The sequence below is a fragment of the Triplophysa rosa genome, linkage group LG10 (genome assembly GCF_024868665.1).
Source record: "Triplophysa rosa linkage group LG10, Trosa_1v2, whole genome shotgun sequence".
Lineage (NCBI taxonomy): Eukaryota > Metazoa > Chordata > Actinopteri > Cypriniformes > Nemacheilidae > Triplophysa > Triplophysa rosa.
Window position 1 is genome coordinate 20576229 of NC_079899.1, and position 21452 is coordinate 20597680.

A 21452-nucleotide genomic window follows, 5' to 3' on the forward strand; every position below is an offset into this window, starting at 1 on the left:
AAGATCCCTACAGTGAAAAGTTATTGGCACTAGGAATATTTTCCCTTTCCAAGAACACTTTTCAATAAATTTTGGGCAATAATGTAATTGTTTATTTTGATTTAATTTACCCCGTAAGAAGTAAATCGCAACCAATACACAGTACATAAAACACTGCTGTAAAAAACCGCACACGATATATTTCATACAGTGAGGTCTCTTAGTTCACAATTCAATGACAAGCTTGCGTTACACCCAAATGTACATCAGTCCTTCAGCTATTTGTTTATAAACCAATGCCTGCTTTCAATAATATCCTGGAGTGATGCCCTGGACAGGAGAAAAAAGATCCAGCTGGCTGCCTCTAGTACTAAAGCATACAGAAAATGCCATTGTTTTATATAGCATACATGCACACAAACAAAGCTGTGGATTAGTGGGCTTTTGCCAGCAAGCGCCTATATCAGTTTCTCTCTTTTGTTGTACAGATGAACATTAAGGACTTCATGTAAATGGTGGGAACCACTGTTCAATAGTCTGTGTTCGTGAATGATCAACGCATAGATTTTTAAATGCGCATTATAGTATAATTCAATTCAAATTGTATTTACTAAGGAGCCCTTTCAGCATCCATTTAAGGGTTGAAATATGTGACGCTTATTATTTTTAAATTTGGAGTAATAGGAAACACATATTAACGCTAATAATGTTCTTTCATAGCTAATGTGAATTAAATATTGTGAAGGTGGCCATCATACATAGCTTTAATAGAACAAACATAGGAAAGCTACTCATCTTTTGACCCGATTTAACACCTCCCCTCAGCGCACACGTGTTTAGTTAAATGAGTTCAAAGACTTTTATTGTTTTAATATAAAGCTTACAATACATTCTGTAAACGAACCACTTCCTCTACATTTCAAAGCAAACATTTTCATTTTTAAACGTCATTTTTTTATTTTCAATTGCTTTCCAAAGGGAGGTTTTTGGTACATTTTGTAAAAGCACACACTAGTTTTTAATGTTTGTATTTAGCTTCCGGTGAATTGCTTATAATAGTATAAAGTCCGGTCTCTGCCATCCAATCATGGATTAGTTTTTATAAAGGGATAGTTCACCCCCCAGAAAATGCTCAAGTTGTTCCAAACCTGTATAAACACAAAGAAAGATATTTGGAAGAATGTTGGCACCTGAGATTTTCATTTTAATGGTAGTCAATGGTGCCCCAGACATCTCAGTTGCTAGCATTCTTCCAAATATCTTTCTTTGTGCTCAACAGAACAAATACATTTATGCAGATTTGGAACAATTTAAGGTTGAGTATATGATGACAGAATTTACATTTTTGGGTGAATGTTAAACATAACATGTTTTCACTGTGATTGGTGACTTCCTTTTCTTTCATTTGTATTTTCCAGTAAAACGATGAATGGTACAGCAAGGCCTAACTGAGCATCCGCATGCCGTTTGTATGTATAATCACAGATAAACGGTACGAAACCATCACTCCAGAATGTCTTCTGCCAAGCGTCTTTAATGCAAGTTTTACTCCCCGCATGCGGCGATTTCATTCACGTCACTGTCTATATGTCACTTTCGGCGGGAGGCGGAACGTAGAAGATTTCACTTTATTTTTACAGTCGGATGCCAGAAAACCCATAGACGCTAAACACGAGAAGTCGCTCGCAGAGGAGGAGAAAGAGAAAAAAAGTCACTTGATTGGTGACAAAAGATAACGAGAAGTGGCTGCAGGGTGCCTCCCGAACCCTTGCTGTCTCAGAGTGGTGTGAATCGACCCCATCTGGTTTCATCTCACATCTACACTCAAGATGGTGCCTTTCCTGCAAAAGCCATAATAGTATATAGATATGAGAGACAAAATATCCCTGCCAGAGTCCCTGGTGACTTAAATCAGTATGGGATCTCTCTAGAGCTCTGTCTGTTCCCTGGCCAGAATTGCAGTACACTTTAAGTAGTCCAATTTAACGTGAGAAACCGCGGGCAATGCGCACCCAGGGAAAGAGAAAAGTCTCTGTCCATCTGTGGCTTTGCTTCCTGTAGGGGCAGCTTCGAGAAGAAAGTGTCGGCGAGGTTTACAAGCGTTATTTGCTTTTGCTACGAGCGCCACGGATAATTCAAAACGAAGTGGTGAAATTAGTTCATTTACCTAACCTGAGTGTTTTTAATGTGCTGATGTTTCATGTGTTTGGAGGCTCATCTCTGCCGCGAGGTCAATGTGTTTGTTCATCTCTATATGACTCATTACATGATTTGCTTGATTACGTAAACATGACAGAGAAAAAAATTGACCTGAACTCTGTTGATGAGTAACGGAACAGGAATAAGTTATCGATGAAGACCACCATGAAGATGAAGCCCAGTCGGAGGAGAGAGAGTGAAAGAGGTTTGAATGGTACTTGGCCCTCTCCAAAAATGCGAATAAAAAATAGCGTTATGAGTAGAATTTTATGGCAGCGCTGTAATTTAGAAAAAATCACAATTCAGAGGTGACCACAAAAGTAATTACAGTCAGACTGGAGACCCAGAGTTCCTGCCTCAGTAATCATAAAACGTTATTTGCAAGGAACAACCAAAGCCGGTCAGCCTGGTTTGACACATCCAAGAGCTTATACAACACTTTCCACTGCTTTCTAAACATTATAATGAAATAAAAACACACTTAACAAGATTTGCATTTCGTGCAGGAAACGGCGGCGCTTGCAAGGCAACAGACTGGTGTTTTGGGCTTGATGTGTCTTTTGCAATGTAGTAGATACATAAATATCGCAAGTTAGTATGCAAACTCCAGTTATTTTTGATACATTCTATTAATGCAAGACAATGTGAGATTTTAATATTCTGTTTCTAAAAATGTTTGCAAAAACATTTTTTTGCAAACATTTTTTTGCAAACATTTTGTGTCTTCAAAACAATCTTTGAATGGAGTCTCAGGGTTAATCATTTAAAGCTGAATTATTTGCAGGATTTTAATATTTAAGGGTTGTGGGTTTAGAACAACTCCTAATGGGAATGTTTAAAGATATCAATGTTGTGCTGCTTTGCTCACGTGTAGTTGTCGTGACATTCGGGTTAACGGTTGCTGCAGGTTTTTTATGATAGCTGTGCTAGATTGTTACGGCTCTGTTTCTCTTAGTGGATAAATTACATTTGTTTGGGTAAAGCTAAATAGTTTGATCTCGCTCATGATTTATTCTTCTAACGCTTGAATGAAATAGTCTCAGCATTCGGCACCTTATACAAGATCGCATGTATTGCATGTAAAGTCTTACAGTGTGTTTATATTTAAATTGGTGCTGAAAAATATATTGTGCCTTGAAAAATGAGACACATTTATCAGTTATCTTTTGCATATTACCTACATTTTGTTTAATGGTTTATCTTAGTGGCATTGAGCTGGGTAGCCCCGCCCACAGTAAATCTCATTGGTTCACAATTACTGTACAATAACTATACATTAAACAGCAAATATCTTGTGATTGAGTGTAATTGTCATTATTGCTCCCAGTCACAGCATAATAAAAAGCTTTTGCAATTTTGTTTACAATTCGTCGCTGTCCTTCTGAAACCTTGTATGTCCAAATTTGCTGTTTTTCAACCTTTTTCAATGATTGCATACTGTGTTGTCAAAGTTGACAAGCACTTTTTAATATTGGTTACATATTTGGCATACCTAGTGACAGACATAAAGGGTGACTAATAATTACGATTTATGGCAAGAAATAAAAATCAGGAAATATGGAGATACTAGGTTTCAGAATGACAGCACAGAATTGCGGAACAGGTTTGCACAGTATTACATCAATAATGCAGTGAACTATGAAAGGCAACACAAAACAAAACTATTTTCTAACCTTGTTACTCCACAATTCTAAGCACCTTGAGTTAAGAATATCTGCCACCTCCATCAACGATGGCTCTGAGGAGCAGAAGACCCTGCAGGTCCAAATTAACTGTTTTAGTCAGAGAGAGAGAGAGAGAGAGAGAGTGGTAGTGTATTCCTGGCTCCATGCTCTGTGTGAGGTGTTAACCAAGTGAGAAGCGCGGGGACTCGTCGGGCGCCTGGCCCGCCTCCACGCACACCCACCACTTCATATCTTCATCTGATGTGTCAATCCCAAGACTGGCCTGGCAGGAGAGAGTGAGGAAAGGGTCACTAGAGATCACAGATGCCACCCTGTTCCCTCTCTCTCTCTTTCTCTCTCTCTTTCTCTCTCTCTCTCTCTCTCTCTCTCTCTCTCTCTCTCTCTCTCTTTCTGTGTTTTATTTTTTCTCCAAGTTTGCTGAGAATCAGCTCTTTCCACTTTGAAGACCTTTTGGAAGATGAAACTAAACTCTCAGAGAGTGGGAGTGCATGTGTGCAGGGCGGGATGTTAAAGAACTTGTTGAATGTTCGTGCCACGCGAGTACAGTAGCTTATTATGCGATGAGATTTGTAACTGGAAAAATGAAAATTACAATCCCGCAGGTCAGGTGAGCTTCCGCGGTATCGAGAAACAAGTGGCAGTTTTACGCTCCGCCGATACAATAACTTCCATTATGATACCAATTTCGAAAAGTATATAAATAAAATAATTCAGCAGAAAAAAAGAATATTTTCTTTCTTCCCACCAGCAGTCGAACAAACGCAGGCGCTAAGTACCAAGACATCTCTCTGTCCTTTAAAGCAATGATATGAATAATAACAGTAATGATGTCTAACGTGGGAGGAGATGGTTAGCACAGTTGAGGAAAATAATGAGTTTTAATGCCAATGCTAATGGGCAAAAAATAGATCCCCCCTTTCAAAGGAAGAGAAACGTTTAAGACGCTCATTCAGCGGTACCCTTGTGATAATAGCCGCACCACCACATGTCTCTCTGTCTTAAAGAAAAAAGAAGAAAAAACTACACTTGTTAGGCTTCTTAACGCGCTTTGCGTGTTTTGAATCGCCGTCGTTCTGTTTTCACCATCTGTTTGGCTTCATTACGGGACATATCAATACTAAAATATTTGAAATTGTCATAATTTTCGGAAACCTCCACCACCTGTGCAAGCGGTGAAGTTACTGTGCTGTGTTACTTTTCCCTTTACAACTCTTCCATAAGTTCTGCATTAAGTGGATTAGACTAGTTTCTTTTTTAAACTGTATGATTTTAATGTTTAGCTAGCGAAAGAAAAAATTAAATGCTTGTTTTTCATCAAATACTACCTATCTGTTTGTCTATCTATATGGTCTCATTGTCTTGGATTTCTAAGCTGCCTCTTGACCTTCAGGATCTGGTCATTGAGGACATCTGTTAGGTCAGCTTTCAGAAGCTGGTGGCTGGAACGTGAACTTGGAACATTGTTTGGTGGCAGAGAGCCCCTCTGGGAGGCTTGTATCAAACACAGCTTTCCTCTTTTATCCTCTAAATGGCCTGCTCGTGTTCGTACGCTTTCGGAAATGCTTCCTCTTAAACACATTACTCCAGCCAGGTTTTATAAATTATGAATGATTTGATTCTGTCTAAATAAGTGTCGTAATATTGAAAAATAGAAAAACGTGCTGGGATGCTGTGTGGGTGTGCACATGGTGTACAAAAAGAGTTAAGCGAAAACACCACACTGCTTTGTTTTTTTTATTCTGACAATTACCAAAATATATTAATGTATTCTTTTAGGGCCACACTGTCAGGATTTTTTTTTTAAATTGTACCTTTTCTGTCGCGGGGGGTACCCTAGGACAGTGGATTCTCAAACTGAGGGCCGTGGCCTCCTCGGGGGCCCCAAGATGGTTCCAGGGGGAGCCACAGATTTTGTGGTGTTTTAGAAATATAGATATTTATCATAAATTTTGTGCAATCAAACATCAGAAAAACAACGCCACCAACCAAAATAATTGTTGTTTTAGCATTGTTTAACTGAATATTTTCTTGGTTTAATTAAAATTTTAAGTTTAAGATTGTAAGTCTTTGTTTGGGGGTCCGCAAAGCAATGCACTCTACACAAAGGGGGCCTTACAACAAAAACGTTTGAGAACCACTGCCCTAAGATTCCATTTTGTACCTTTACAGGTATACAAAACAAAATATAATATTGTACCTTTTGGGCAGGTCAGCAATGTACCCAAAAAATGTACAACATTTAATGTGTTGTATACCCGTAAAGGTACAAAAAGGAACCTTTAAGGGTACCACCCCAGTGACAGAAAAGTATACAATTTCAAAACTTTTTTTCCTAAACAATTTTTTGCATGTACCTTTGTTTAGTTCCTCGTCATTTCATGTCCTGAAACAGATTGCCCTGTGAGTTTTTTATTATTATTGATTTATTTATTTGGAAAATTATTAATTAAAAGTAGATAATCCTCAGGTACAAAAACATAAGGTCAGGTTTTATTTTTTATTATTATTTTTTGCAGTAAAGGCTAGCTGATCGTACCTATATACATCTTATTACACACCTGCTTATAACAACAGCTATTCATGAAACGGATTCCGAATGACATCAGCCAATTGTCTTCATTTTGACCAATCAGAGTCAAGAATTCAGAAAGCCATATAATAAAAAACATGCACATTTTATTTACACATATAGACTATTAATTACTAAATATTCAGAACCGTTTAGCTTAGAGGTGAGGTAAATGCCAACGTAGTTTCAAGGTCGAATCAACTTATATTACAGGACAGATGTCTTTGGAAATGGAAAGTGTCGTCTTAAAAACAGCACAACAGGCTGCCCTTCTTCAGCTCAATCCCAAGGTGTTACCCCATGGAAAAGGAACCATCTCCTTCCGCTACGTACCCCATGGTGTCAACCTCCATTACGTGTGAAACAGTATGCTAATCAAATTCAGGTCATTATTTCATTACAAACAAGGTTTAAATTTTCACCAATGGTGCCCAATGCCACCTATTAACCTTCAATATGTTTAGAAATGAGGTATTCTGGGAGGTTCGGTCCCCTTGTGTCTTCATTACAGTTTATCTCATAGCATATAGTTCACGGTTGTTGATGGCTTATGCACCTTGTGGAGATACATAGACACAGGTTAGAAAGTTGGAGGTCTTGTTGTGTGTCACATTGGTCTGTTTTGGTTTAAATATTTCTTATAATTTGTAATTGTCAGTCATTTTCCTCTCTATCCTTTTTAAATGGCACATTGTCCAAACAAACTTCAACAAATTTAGTTTGTTTGCTCTATAAATTGCAGTTTAACTAAAATGGATCTTAAATTAATAATCCCTTTTTACCAGTACAACTGTTATTTTATATGTTCAAGTGTCTGAAGAAAGTATTTTGAAGAAAGTTCTTAACTGAACAGCGCCCACCCATTCACTTTTATTGTATGGACACAAAACCAATGGGTGCCAGTACCAACATTCTTCAAAAGATTTTCTTTTCTGTTTTGTGGAAGATATAAAGTCAAACAGGTTTGAAATAAAAGAGGGTGCGTAAATGATAACCACATTTTTATTTTTGGGTGAACTATACCTTAAGAGTTTAGGCCTTATGGAAATCGAACCCATGACCTTGACATTGCTGGCAGCATGTATACAGTAACATTTAATGAAATGCAATCATAAAAAAAAGAACTTTAATCTCTAGCCACTGGAGATTTGTGACGATACAAGACAACTTTGTCATAAAGTGAAAAGTTTTTTTAATGTTTGTACTTTCAAATGTAGCACATACCATTTCACATTCAACTTCTTTGCCTGTCTTGTTTGGCAAAAGATTAGTCTGGGCTTTACATTAATCTTTCTATGCATTTCAGTAGATACAGTATCTTTTCTAATTATCAAAGTTAAGACGTATCAAAAGGTCACAGACCAGCAAGCCACATGACATCTCTAAAGCTTCACTTTCTGATACTTTTGTTCTTAGACATCCAAGATCATCATTTACATTTTTAAATCTGCATTTTTCATATAGATTGCGCCATTTTCTAATTTTAATATCAATGTTATTTCCCATGACACCTTTTGTCTTATTATGCATTATGAATTTCTCCCTCTCCCTCTCTTCTTTTCTCCCCTGTAATCCCTATGCCTACACCGCGCTTATGAGCTGAAATATTTTATCAGGTGGAGGCCGCAGTCAAAGTTATCATTTTAATCTTATTTCAATAAAAAAAATAATCTCTCTTCTCCTGGGTTTGACAGCAGCTAATGGTTTTTGGTTATCGTAAAGGAAACTTTGAAGACTGTGACTGGGAAAAAAAGTAAAGTGTGTTGTATATTTTTTCCAAAGCTTATTCATAAAACATGAGTCAGGAGTGATACAGGTAGGATATTTGAAGTAAGACCCCATCAAATAAGCATGACTGTAGGTAACATTCTGTCGGGTCATTCCCAGCACAACCTGCAGGGCTTTGCAGAATAGCATGAAAGAGGTTTTTCTGATGTGTTACATTTTGGGTAAAGTAAAGGAATATTTGTGCAAGCAGTTGTTTATATTGTCAGTGGCTGAATTGTAAGTTTTTTTTGGCATCAGCAACATTTCTTAATACTTGCTGCATCTCTAGAAAAGATACTGCCTTATGACCTGTACAATGTATATTAGAAAGCAGAAATTATGTTTAAGATTAAGTCGACCTTTGAGAACAGTATAAAGTATAATCGGCAAAGAAATCATCAACATAGGAATTCAGTTATATGAGATACTGCATATAATGTTTGCTTCCTCATAAAAAGTATAAATTATTATTGATGTTTTGTATTAAATAAAGTGCAAATGGTCAGTGGACGAAAATGCTTGATCTACAGAAAATGATACATTTTTCTTATGGTAACGCAGATGAGTGTGAATGAATGCAGTCAGCACAACAATACTTGTAAAAAAAATCATAACATTCCGCCATCTAGTCAAATTGGTTTGGAATGGTGCTTCTTTGGATGCCACAATGTTAGGATTTTTTTGGAACATGGTAAAAGGGCTTTTTTAGGACACATTAGCATTTGTGGTCTTTAAAAGTGGTCATAATTGTTTACTACAAATAGTTAAAGGTGCCGTTCTTTGGCTGTTTCCGAAGCTTTGATTATGTTTTTTGGGTGTTTAACAATGGACGTTCATGTTTCTAGTTAAAAAAAAACGCTTTATATTTCACATATTTCAAGTCTATTGTTCATATATAGTATTTTCCTACTATGGCGAGGGAAATGACACCGGACCAATTGGTGTCAGAACCGGGTTATATTAAAGAGTAAGTAGCATATGATTTTTAAGGTCCTACTTTGGTTTATGGAGTGTCCAACAACAAGTTTATGTACATACAAGGTGTAAAAACACTATTATGTCGTAATAATAGGCAGTTATTCTTACCATACTTCTTGTCTGACTCTCAAATGATTCGTTCCGCGATTCATCCGTCTAGTCCCCTCCTATCCGCTAGCCTAGTGTCATGTGATTGGTCAGATGGTGTAGTCTGTTGTGATTGGTCAAACGCGTTCATCATGTGCCGCAAATGGAACGCCTACTATCATTACTGGATTACGGTTTACAGGTGGTTGGATGTCATATACTGTATATTATATGTGTAGATAGAGATGGCGGGGATTTTACCTTACCAGTTTGAGCCAGAGTCTGACAGCATCCGAAGACGCTAATCCACAAGAAACTCCACCACGACTGGAGCAGGATGTTTCTCAGTGGCAAGTGAAAACACTTTGTCATCAAAACTTCCAGTGTGACAACATGCATGTTGTGCTTTTGCTTATCAATGAAATAAAATATTATTTTTACTTAAAATACTGTTAATACGTTAGTAATAATATTATTTCGTCTTAACTGTGCGTTGTCATGGTCCATAGAGCATTTCAGAAAGTTTCACATATCCTGCAGTGAACGCACCAAGATTATTGAAGCAATCTTCGGTGAAATGACGCACGCACAGTAAAACCCTGGGGTTATACTCCTTTGGTATCATTTGAAAAATGAATTGTAACCATTGTTCCCTCAGAAGTTCTTCCTTTGGTAGTTGAAATAAGACGGACTTAGTTTCACAACGTAGAACACAGGTTCTAGACATGATACACATGCATCACGAACGAGCGACAGTGTTTTGGGGGAGGAGACTAGTGAAGTTTTCGCGGCAGTCCCAGCAGAATGTAGGCGGGGACTATGTCTAGTGACGCGGCGGTTAGAGACTCGGACTAGCTCATGTCTTGTTTGCATGATTCAGAGTCGACTCCCATTTTTACAAGCCAATAACTTTGTTATTTATTCACCTTCGGACTTACAACTTGGCAGACAGCTTACTTTCAAACACGGCAACATAACACACTGCATGAAATGTAATTTTCATGATCTCATGCTACTTACTCTTTAACACTAAAAACGGAAGCGTTAGTTTTGCCTTTTTATATTGGACCTAAGTTGGATAATAACATTTGCAAGCAGGACTTCAAAGGACGTTTCATAGAAGTGTTTTAGAGGTATGCGCACACACACAATATCAGTGTGTTACACAGAACAGCTTTCACAGCCGATGTTAGAGTAATGGAAGCTGTTATTTGACCGTTGGTTATCTTAGAATGTGTGTAGCTGAATTCACATTACCAGCTGTAGGACTGTGATGAAAGTGAAAGTAGTTCACTCAAGTGTTTATAATCACTGATAACCAAACACTACTCTTCCTCTTCTCTAAGGAAGGCCTTGCCCCTTTTTTTGCGTATTCCTGTGGGCGGAGGTTGTTCAAAAACTCGGAATAGTGACATCATGTACACGGGAAGTAAAGGGCTGTAGTCCGATTCCAGCCGTTCTCTGCATCCTTGAAAAGCGAATTCTGTTAAAGACAATGGCTGTGTCCGAAATCGCCTACTTCCATACTATATAGTAGGCGAAAATGAGTATGAGTCATGAATAGTATTTCCGAAACCTCAGTATGCAAAAAACAGTAGGCGAGAAATAGCCGGATGGTCTACTACTTCCGCCGAGATTCGTGAGTGTGGATTGGATGCCACGGGAGCTGAGCAACGGTCAAATTTCAAAAGTAAATCAAATAAATATAGCAGAAAACTTTAAGGCAGAGGTCCGTTTTTAATGTAAGTGCCAATAAATTAATTTCTCGTGACTAAATTATGTTTTTATCAACTCTCACGTGTAGGTTGTTGTTAATACGTCATAGGTCAAAGAGCATACGGGTCACATGACCATAAAACATGGCGGACGCAGTATGTCCGAAATGTATTCATACTACTCCCACTCATACTATATAGAACGTATTGTTTTGACGGCCGCGAGACAATATCTCGCTTTGTGCTTTATCATTTTGCAGATGTTATTTATGCTCTAACAGCATTATTACACACTAACTAACGTTTGAAAATTGGCATCATGGGGAACGGCACCTTTAATAGATATTCAGCAGATATTGTTTAAATTGGTGACATTTATGACATTTTGGACTGTCCTAAATGACCTTCTCTAAAACAATGTCATGCTAGATTAATTTAATATTAAAACATAATTATTTTATCTTATGTATCTAACAGTTCTCAGAAAAAATAAAAACAAATCTGAGTCTCTAAAACTTAAGCCTCTTAAATATGGGACAAGAAAGTGAACCATATTCGTGCAAAGTGCCGGTTAATATTATTTCTGTCGGTTTTTTTGCCATCGTTGTGTAATTCTGTTTATTGGTTTGTTTAGGTTTTTTGTTGTTGTTCTTTTGTCTTTATTTCTTTTTTGAATATGTGTTTTCTGTTTATTATTAGCTGACTCGGTGCTTCATCATTCCGCAAAAATTCATATCTGCTGAACATAAGGAGAGAAACGGTAGGGAATCAATCTTTTGTGCTTGGCCAGATAAACACAAGACACAATCAGAGGGAGGAAAAGAGACAGAAAGAGAAGGCCTCATCCTGCCGGTGATGGATAGCTAGAGTAAAAGTGTCAGGATGGTATTATGTAAATTAAGGAGGCATCCGAGCATCGCCTTGATGATTATGGGAGAAGTGAATGATGTTTGCTCTCCCCAGGCACTTTGCTGTGCCTTGTTATTTTTTTTCTCCCTGCCAGCCACCCCTCGGATGCATTCGGTCTGACCCCCTGGACTGAGGGGAGGAGAATCTCCCGGGAACACACTCCAAAAAATCGGAAAAGACATCTGTTTCATTTACTAAACAAATTATCTGCCAGGATTTCTCACCTAATGGGCATGGGGAATGGTGAGCAGACTCCCGGCACACACAGAACAGAGGGATGGGCCTGCTAATAATGCCTGCTCTCCTGACCTTATGCTGCATGGCCTTTCGTCTGATCTGGCCTGGTGGTACATCTACAACTGACAAAGATACCCGGGAATCATGTAGCCTTGTCTGGTATTCAAACACTGTCTGAACATGCAAACACTTCTAATTCATAAGAAACAACACAAGCATTTCTTTCAGTTACATTGGAATTAATGTTGCATTAATTATAAGGAATTACAGGAGTGTTATCTGCTCACATCAGATGATGTTGTCTCTTAAAGACAAGTAAAAGTTTTTCATCCTCATATTTTGCCATATTACATAATATTCAAGTCTACTGTATATAAACATGAATGTACCATAATTCAGTAACACCCTTAAATAAAAAAGTAATTTTACAAAATAATAGAAAAAAATGATGCTTAATAATGCCTAATAATTAAAAGGGTGTGCGTGAAGTGACTTGATATTCTTCATGCTAGTAAGTGCCAAGAAACACTTTCACAACGTATTTGCAAAAGACAGTAATGTCTTTATAGCATGATTTGTTAAAAAAACATATTTTTTTTTACTGGATTTGACCGTATAATAACTAAAACCAGAAATTTTACAGTTTTTAACAGATTTTTCACGTATTTCTAAAATAATGTCATTTTATGGAATATTCCTGGCGCCCCAGCTGCCAGAAAATGTCTGTTTTTATGGGATTTTTTTACAGAAAAAAGTAGAAATTTCAGTAACACTATTTAAATATGTGATTAAGCATCTTTTTACTCTATACATTTTACTACATGTTGTACTTATTGATTTGTTTCCGATGTATGTAATTCATCATAATGAGTTTGAACATATGTTATAGTATTATAGAATGACCTATCCTAGAAAGTGACATTAATGTCTTAGTGTGTGTTGTGATACCATGGTAACATCTGTCCTGTTGCATTTATTTCGTTAGAACATGTGTCAGTTTTTGGCTGCCCTGTCCCTAAAGGCAGGATGAAAGAGAGAAGGAGATGCATGCACAAGAGTCTGGGCACATCTAGGACTTTAATAACCCTTTCTCCATAACCCAACTCTGCCCTTCCATGTTAACATACTGTGAACTGAGCCCAAGTGACAAAATCAATCCATCACGGCTGTGCTGTCGACACAAAGAGGGACAGTGGCGCTAACAGAAATTGATGACATCCCTGCTCGAATTTTACACCGTTTCGGCCACGGCGCCGATTGAAACAGACAAAGATTTATAGTCAGACCCATGCCGCTGCTACCCTTGATTGCCTCTTTTTTTCTCTGAAAGGCTTTTCTGCATATTTATTCCCAAGCTCATCAGGACCTCAGAGAGGCATTAGAGTGACAATCTTATTCCACCTATGATGTGGCAGCATCTGGGAATTTGCGTCTCTGGCTGCATATGAGACTAATGCTCTGCTGCCCCTCTGCTGATTCTGTTCCGCTTTTATTCGTTAATTATGACTTTTATCCGTACGCTGTTCGCTCACAGTTCTTATTTGTGCGTCTCGCTGTGTAATTTAGAGAATAATTCACACTATTGAGAGCTGATCTCACTATCTGTCTGGCTGGCACCGCGAGCGGGACTATAGCCGGTGGGCACTGGCTCGATTAGTTCTTGTTGTGTTGTTTTCAGTGGTTAGACAAACCTTTCTCATTGGCATTATTGTGTTTGAAAGATGTTTGTGGTGACAACATGTTTGGCTCTCAAATTGGTCCATTTATCTCTCAGTGTGTGTGTGTGTGTGTGTGTGTGTGTGTGCGTGCGTGCGTGCGTGCGTGCGTGCGTGCGTGCGTGCGTGTGTGTGTGTGTGTGTGTGTGTGCGTGCGTGTGTGTGGGTGGGTGTGTGTGTGTGTGTGCGTGTGTGCATGTGTGTGTGACATTCTCCCTGCACAGACTTGCCCTGCGTCATGCATTGAAGGTTTTACGAGTACTTATGGAAAATATAAATTTCATCGATATTACTGGCTAGAAACAAATGCTTCTCATCACAAGCGTCGTAAAAACGAACACAGCAGTTAGCGTGACAGGAAACTGATTATAATAATTCAAATGTGATGAATAACTTTCATCAAGCATCCAGCCAGAGCATCTCTAGATGAAAGTTCCACATCTCTGACTATCCATTACAAATGTGCTGTGAAATGGAAGGAAACCGAGACCTTGCTCCTTTTTACGGGTTTGCGCGTACCGTAAACATGCATTACGTAAAAATGTTCCGAAATCTAACTCGAGAGACACTGTCGAAAACGTCACACTCCACCCATGCGCGTCTTAGTAATGCTAGCAGGTTTGAAAATGGTTAGCATTGTGTGACTCCATCAGAACATTTCAATGAGCTGGAATGCTTTCGGAAATATCTCAGAAAACTGATGGCACGAATGCTGATTTATTGAGTATGGGATGTAATTGCATCTGCCAAACAAGGTACACTGAGTGGAAAGAAGAGAAAGACTGTATTATTAAACACGCATGAGAGAAATGTTGCGATAATAAGATCACGCTTGCTTTCCACAATCTGAAGGCAGTGCGGTGGTATTCTCTTTCAAGATCGTTCTGGATGAGCTTGCGATGCTTTGAAATAAGGGAATCGTTCTTGTTTCCTTTGGGCAATGGTCAGTATCCGAGATTTAACTCCAGAATTGATGCATAAGATAGATGTAAATCTTCAGGTTGAAAAAGATCATTTGGAAATGTTTTCGGTTTTACATGAGAGAAGTGCAAAGCAGCCTTGAGTTTGAAAAAAAACCTCTTCTTTCTCAGAACAAAGGTGGCAGACACGTAGATGAAAAGGCTTATTGGAAATGTACAGCAAGAATTTCTGAACACAGGGAACATTACTTGAAATTGTAGGCATTCAAAATGCACTCGCTAACCACTTTTGAAATGCTAATATGGTCAAGCAGCAGAGCTGAATAGCTGAATATTGCAATATATCTGAAAAAGGGGAGTCACCTGCCATATGAATCACAAAGCTCTCTACAACAATTAGCCAAGCTGGAGAAGCAGTGCATGCCTAAAACACTTTATACAACAACCTCTATCAAATTGATGGTGACCTTTCAGTGTACATTTATTACAAAACTTACAGGGGATATGCTGTTCATAATGAAAGTTACTCACTTAGGATTTATTTCACTATACAATACACCTGCTATATAAAATGCATGCAATCTAAGAAATCGTTTCTGCCAAATGTACAGGAACAATTACACAGTGCTTTAAAAAGACAAGCCTGTTTTAAAAGAAAGAATTACAGTTTTGGCTGCCAAACACAGCATGCTATTACTGATGTTAGGGTTACAGAAAAAAAACATGATGTTTGAATATTGTTTATGATTTTTAACCAAAAAGGGAAGGAGAGCAGATAATGCATATGTTTAGTGACATCATTGCACACATTAAGAGTCAGCGTGCCAGTAGTAACCTTATCTAGTATCTTTATAGCAACAATCTTAAAGGGATGGTTCACCCTAAAATAAAATAAAAATGTCCTCATTTTTTCACCCTCATGTCCTTCAGAACATGTACATGACTCTGAGAAACACAAAAGAAGATATTTTGAGAAATGTCTCAGTGGTTTTGTGTCCATACAATGGAAGTCAATAGGGGCCAAAGCTCATTCTTCAAAATGTCTTCTTTTGTTTTTTGCAGAAGTCATGCATGCGTATGTTTATGTGGCTTTGGGTGCCTGGCTGAAGACCTTGGCACACGGGTCCTACATTGTGCAGATCGGTCCCTCCCTCCTCCTTTGACACAGCCTGTTTCCTGAGGAGCTCTTCTCCTCTCGCTGCCACTGGTCCCATGGGCGCCAGTCAAACACACTGGCCCCCATCACAGCATCTGCATCCTGTGCTATTTGTCATTGGCCCGTCTTTGCATCGCCATTGGCTGTTGCCGAGCAACCTGTCCGTCTCACAGACTATTTCCCATGATAAATTAGCTGGGCTGTTTCTATGCCAACCGAATTTGTTACTTAATTAAACTGATTCAGATCACAATTGGCTAGAGGGGGTAAAGAATTGGGCCACACTTTGTAGAGGCACAGCCTGCTCTCTGACACACACCTGGCTCGAGAGCAGAGGAAAACGAATTTCCCATTGAAATGAATGTTATTTAGGTAGAGCAGTGATTTTCGCATGTGATAACATGAATCCCTTGTGGAGTAGATTCCAGCTGCTTTACATCATGAGACATGTCAAAGACCTTCCTGTAAAATGTACATACATGAGTACATTAGAATGTATTTGTTACAGTGTGCTTGTATAAATAACATATTTTACAAATTATGGCAACACACACTTAAAGGGATAGTTGGCCCAAAAATGAAATTTTCTAATTTTTCATTCATCAACACAAAGAAAATATATTTTGAAGAATGTCAGTAAACAAAGAACAGGGTCCCCATTAACTTCCATTGTTTGGACACACAACCACTAAGACATTTCTCAAAATATCTTCTTTTGTGTTCTACAGGAGAAAGAAAACCATACATGGAGATATGAAAATGAGGAAAGAATTTTCATTTTGGGGTGAATTAATTGGTTGCGTTGACACGAAGGATACTTTTGGGAAGGAAGCTGCCATGTGACATATATACTCCAAAATCCTAAATAGCATTATTCTAATTATGTTATGCTTTTCAATGTCAATATTTTCCATTTAAAATAAGCAAATGGTAGCAAAATTATACTTAAAAACCTGCCTGTAAACCAGTCAGAGGACCTATACATTTCATCTTGATGACATTTTGTTGTTATGAATCTTAGTATGAACCAGTGGTACACTAAGGTGTTCAGAAATGTATTCCAAATAAATACCAATGCAAAATTGTGTTTTGGTCCATTTTTAAGGTTTTCTTGTTTAAAGGAATGTTACAATTACATTTACGCATTTGGCACATGCTTTTATCCAAAGCGACTTACTTACATTGCATTGTACTATACATTTTTGTTTTTGACTTGGTGCAATCCCCTGGGATCGAACGCATGACCTTGGCGTTGCTAGCGCCATGCTCTAACCACTGAGCCACAGGAATGTTCCTGAGTCATACACTAAGTCCCAAAAATCTGGAAAACTTCAGCATCGTTTTTTCCCCCAAATGTTGTCGTAGGTTCTCAGAACCTATCATCGGCTCTCGCAGTGTAGCCATTTTATTTTGTTTATTGAGAGAAAAACAAAGCGGTAAAGCAATTTGGTTATGCGTGCGAGAGGGCAGAGGGAAGAAAAGAGGCATGTAATCCCCTTAATTTGGAACATCACACCTTCAACGTTTCCCTGTATTGGAAAGGGGCTCTTATCCAATCCTACCTTTGTTTCTGACTACTCTTATTTCCATACGTCCTGACAAAACCATTTTGTCCCATCTGATTGGGTCTATTTGCATCAGACACCTCTTCTGCATATAGATTGATGGCTTTAATCAGTGAATCAGGAAGAACGTTCAAACATCAATCAATGTCAATGCTGTCTTCCCGTCTCTCTGCAGCCAGGCCTTGATTTTCTGCTCAGATTCATCTGAAACGCACGCAAATGTAACGAAGAACTAAGGAGAAACCATTTGAGAAGAGACCAATAACTTATCGCCGGCTGGCGTTGAGGCCTTTACGCGCTCTTGGTCCGCCGCACCCCCTATTCAAGCTCTCCTAGTTCCACGTCAAGGCTAGTTTCACTCGCCGGTTTGTGGAGAGGAGAAAAAGTATGAAGCGAAGTCTGTCCACCTGTCTGCTTGTTCCTGCAGAAGAACAGCCCAGATGGGTAGCACCTCACAGAGTGAAAATGGGGAAATAAATCAAGTGCTTCCTAAAGGATCTTCTCTGATGATCTTACTTGGGAAAACAGGTTTGCTTTTCCGCTCGGATGGGTAAAACAAATAACTGACATCATCTACTGTACCTCCCAGGGCAGATTTGGAGAGAAATGGACAGCAACTGCAGTGAGGTGACCTTTTGAATATGCAGAATCATTTATTCTTCATTTTTTTAAAGAACATTATATATTGATGTAATTCAGTAAACACACAAAGTACAAGTTGTTAATGTGTATATTTATTAAAGGTCCAATGTGTCATTTTTTGGAGCATCTATTGAGAGAAATGCAATATAATAGACATAACTATGTCTTCAGAGGTGTATAAAGACCTTACATAATGAAGCGTTATTACCTTAGAATGAGCTATTTCTATCTACACCGCCGGTCCCCTTGCATGGAATTCACCATGTTGTTTCTACAGTAGCCCTAAATGTACAAACTGCTCTACAGAGCGTGCATAAATATGTTATCTCCTTCAGCTAAGAAGTAAAAACGTGACAACATATAGTGGTCCGAAAGGGATGGGTGAAGTGAGCCGTTGGTTGCAATTCGCAACCTCACCTCAGATGCTGCTAAATTTCATACACTGGACCTTTAAATGAGGTTTCTCAAATACTCCTACTGTCTGTTTGCAGGTGATCCTGAGGCAGATCTGGAGATCATCTCATGGGGTTCGGCAGTCACGCATACCTTTGCATCTTCTGCATGGGCTAGTCAGCCGGCTCACCTTTGGTTCTCACCGAATTAATCATGCTGCCCTTGGTCACCTAATTGGATGACAGTCATCCTAAAGCCCTAGACGCCAAAGGTCTACATATGCGTGGGGGGAGGTGGAGATTCCAATGTATCTTCATATATTCTGTGTACCTTTCACCCCATCTGAGTCAGAGTGTCTACCACCCCCCCAATTCTCACCCCTCATTTTTTATCCATCTCTCGTATTTGAAGTGGAAGGCCATGCGGGTTGAGGAGTGGCTTCGGGTCATTAGGGCTTCCTTTTTCTCGCAGGTGATTTTAAGCACGTGCAGGGACGGATGGGGACTGTAATATACGGCATGCTGTAGTGAAGCAGTCAAAAAGGTTATGGTTCACATTGCTTCCCGTGTATGAGAGACTGAGGACCTGTCTTCCACGCAGGCGCCGCCTCCCCAACAGCCATTTGCATCCCTATAGAGGTCACACTCTTGTCTGTGGAGGACGAATTGAAGACAAGCAGACAGATCACTTTCACTAACATAATCGTGTTTGTTATGGCTGAACGATTGAGACATATGCTTCCAAGATGCAAAATGGGATGCTCGTGTTTTATGCAGGGCACATTTGATGGAGTCTTCATCAAAATGAAAAAAGAGGCGTCTGTGTTTTGGAATGTGGTATGTTCACTGTATTTATATCCACCGGCCCCATGAGCCCACTGTGTGTTATCAACCCTGGAACTACCAAATGAGAAATAGCTCCTCCTATCACTGTGAAAATGAAGTAAGAAGTCTGTAGAACATCAAAATGCTTTATCTTAATCAGTTTGGAACAGATGGGTGTCAAACACATGTATATTTTTGTGTACGCGGTCAATGACATCATGTTTTTATATATATATAGTATAAAGTCACATGATCTTGTTGACCGTGTACATTCACGTATACATATAACATTAAACAATGACATATATTACAAAGTATGTATGCACACACACATTATTTAATATATACATATATACAGTATATTAGCACCACCCACATTATACCATACACTGTATATGGTATAATGTGGGTGGTGCTAAGGAAAAGGTGGGACTGTCGCTCATTGGTTTCGCTGTTGCTCGCAGGACAACCACAAGGCTAGAAGTATGGTACATGATATTATTGCTTATTTTTTAACTGTTGGGAGCAATTCCTTCCTTTCATGTAATACAGACATGTTTCTTGACTCGGTTCAAAGAACTCAATTTAAAGCTGTTAAACCTGACCACTACATGTCCTGAATATGCATAGATTCACGCCACAATTCAGGGGCTTTGCATTATAGAAAGTTGCCTAAAAGATTTTCACAGTTCAAAGCACTTACAGGCAAACGTGTCATCTGCAGTTGCATTGTGCGAGTGAACCTTGGAACAGCTTTCAGTGGCTGAAGCAAGGTGAGAGCATTTTCAAGCAAGAGATTGGCCACTTGAGAACAGCAACTTATAAATGATACACGTCTGTAAATGGATGCAGCTTCTTTCCTTTTTATCTACGGGCCAAAATCTGAATAATTGAAAGGAGACACTTCTTGAGTGTGTCTAGAATTTTAAACATTAATAGTCGTGCATTCCCTGGACACCTACAGCTACATGGAAACCGCAAAATGATGCGAGGCTATGCGAGTTCTGCCATTTAGAGCACAAGCAAGCAGTCTGAAAATGATTTCAGTCACTGGAATATGATATGCCATTGACCGTATATCGTCCATGCAGATAAACGTGGTTAAAAGAGCGATCCAGACATAGTTTTAGCCCTAAATGACACTTTTAAAATGAAGATAAAACTTTTAACTCAAACTGAGGGCACAGAACCGGCTGAGAATTCCCTCCAGCTGTTCTCTGGCCCTCTTTTAACCTGCAGGGTCTTTATTGATCGTGTCCAAAGACACTGATCGACAGTCAAATGTTCATTCGGATGATCACTGTGAAGGCTGGCTCTCGTATGTCCTCGAGGAAGATATACATTTTTAAGATCCGTGTTCTTTGCTGCCATTAAACGGCACAGGCTAGCCACAGTTAGACACAGTGGGCTGTTTTATCTAAAACATCGTCTTTTATGACAGCAGAGGGGAACATTAATAAAAAAGTGACACTCAAAAAGTTTTGGTTAACTGAGAGCGCTTTACACCACCATAACGTATGGATCTCTGACATAACAGTTCGTTTTTCCACCTTCCACTCTTATCTTTGCGGCCAGGTCTGTCGGTGAGTCTTGCTCAGCTTGATCGATATCACACGAGCAGTTCTGGTGTTTAACGTTCTCTTAGTGGTTTTAAGCAGGTGTAGCTTTGTTCAAGTGCGAGCAACCCTTCGGGTTGTTGGTTTTTTAATGCATGCATTTGATGAGGGTGGCAAAATGTGGCAAATCTGAAAGCGTCAGTTAGATAATAAAAATGCAAAATTAACTGGAATGAAATGCGGTTTGTAACAAATAACCACAAAGAAAGGCTGTGCGCACTTCCTGGTGTGGGGGCATGTTTAAGGGGCATTATCAGAATTAGCAGGAAAGCCTTTCTTTAAAACAAAAAAATACAAAACCCACGAAATAAACTGCCTGTTTTTTGCCTTTGGAACGTACTAAAAGGGTTGTTGAGTTGTGGCTAATAGATGATGAACGTGGTATCGGCACTTTGCATAATGTGTTCATTGGCGGTCTACACCAGAAGGCAATAATGCACTGCTTTCTGACAGCTTATCATTTGTGGTTTGTGGCCAAAGGCAGATTCAGCCACCA

General features: G+C 38.9%; 1 long non-coding RNA gene across 1 annotated transcript in view; it reads left to right on the plus strand.

Moving 5' to 3' along the window:
• Nucleotides 1–19458, plus strand: part of LOC130559955 (uncharacterized) — a 115690-nt gene extending 96232 nt beyond the window's left edge. Inside the window, exon 4 of the long non-coding RNA XR_008963640.1 lies at nt 18615–19458. This is a non-coding gene — a long non-coding RNA (uncharacterized LOC130559955). The remainder of the gene's footprint in view (nt 1–18614) is intronic.
• Nucleotides 19459–21452: the final 1994 nt, after the last annotated feature.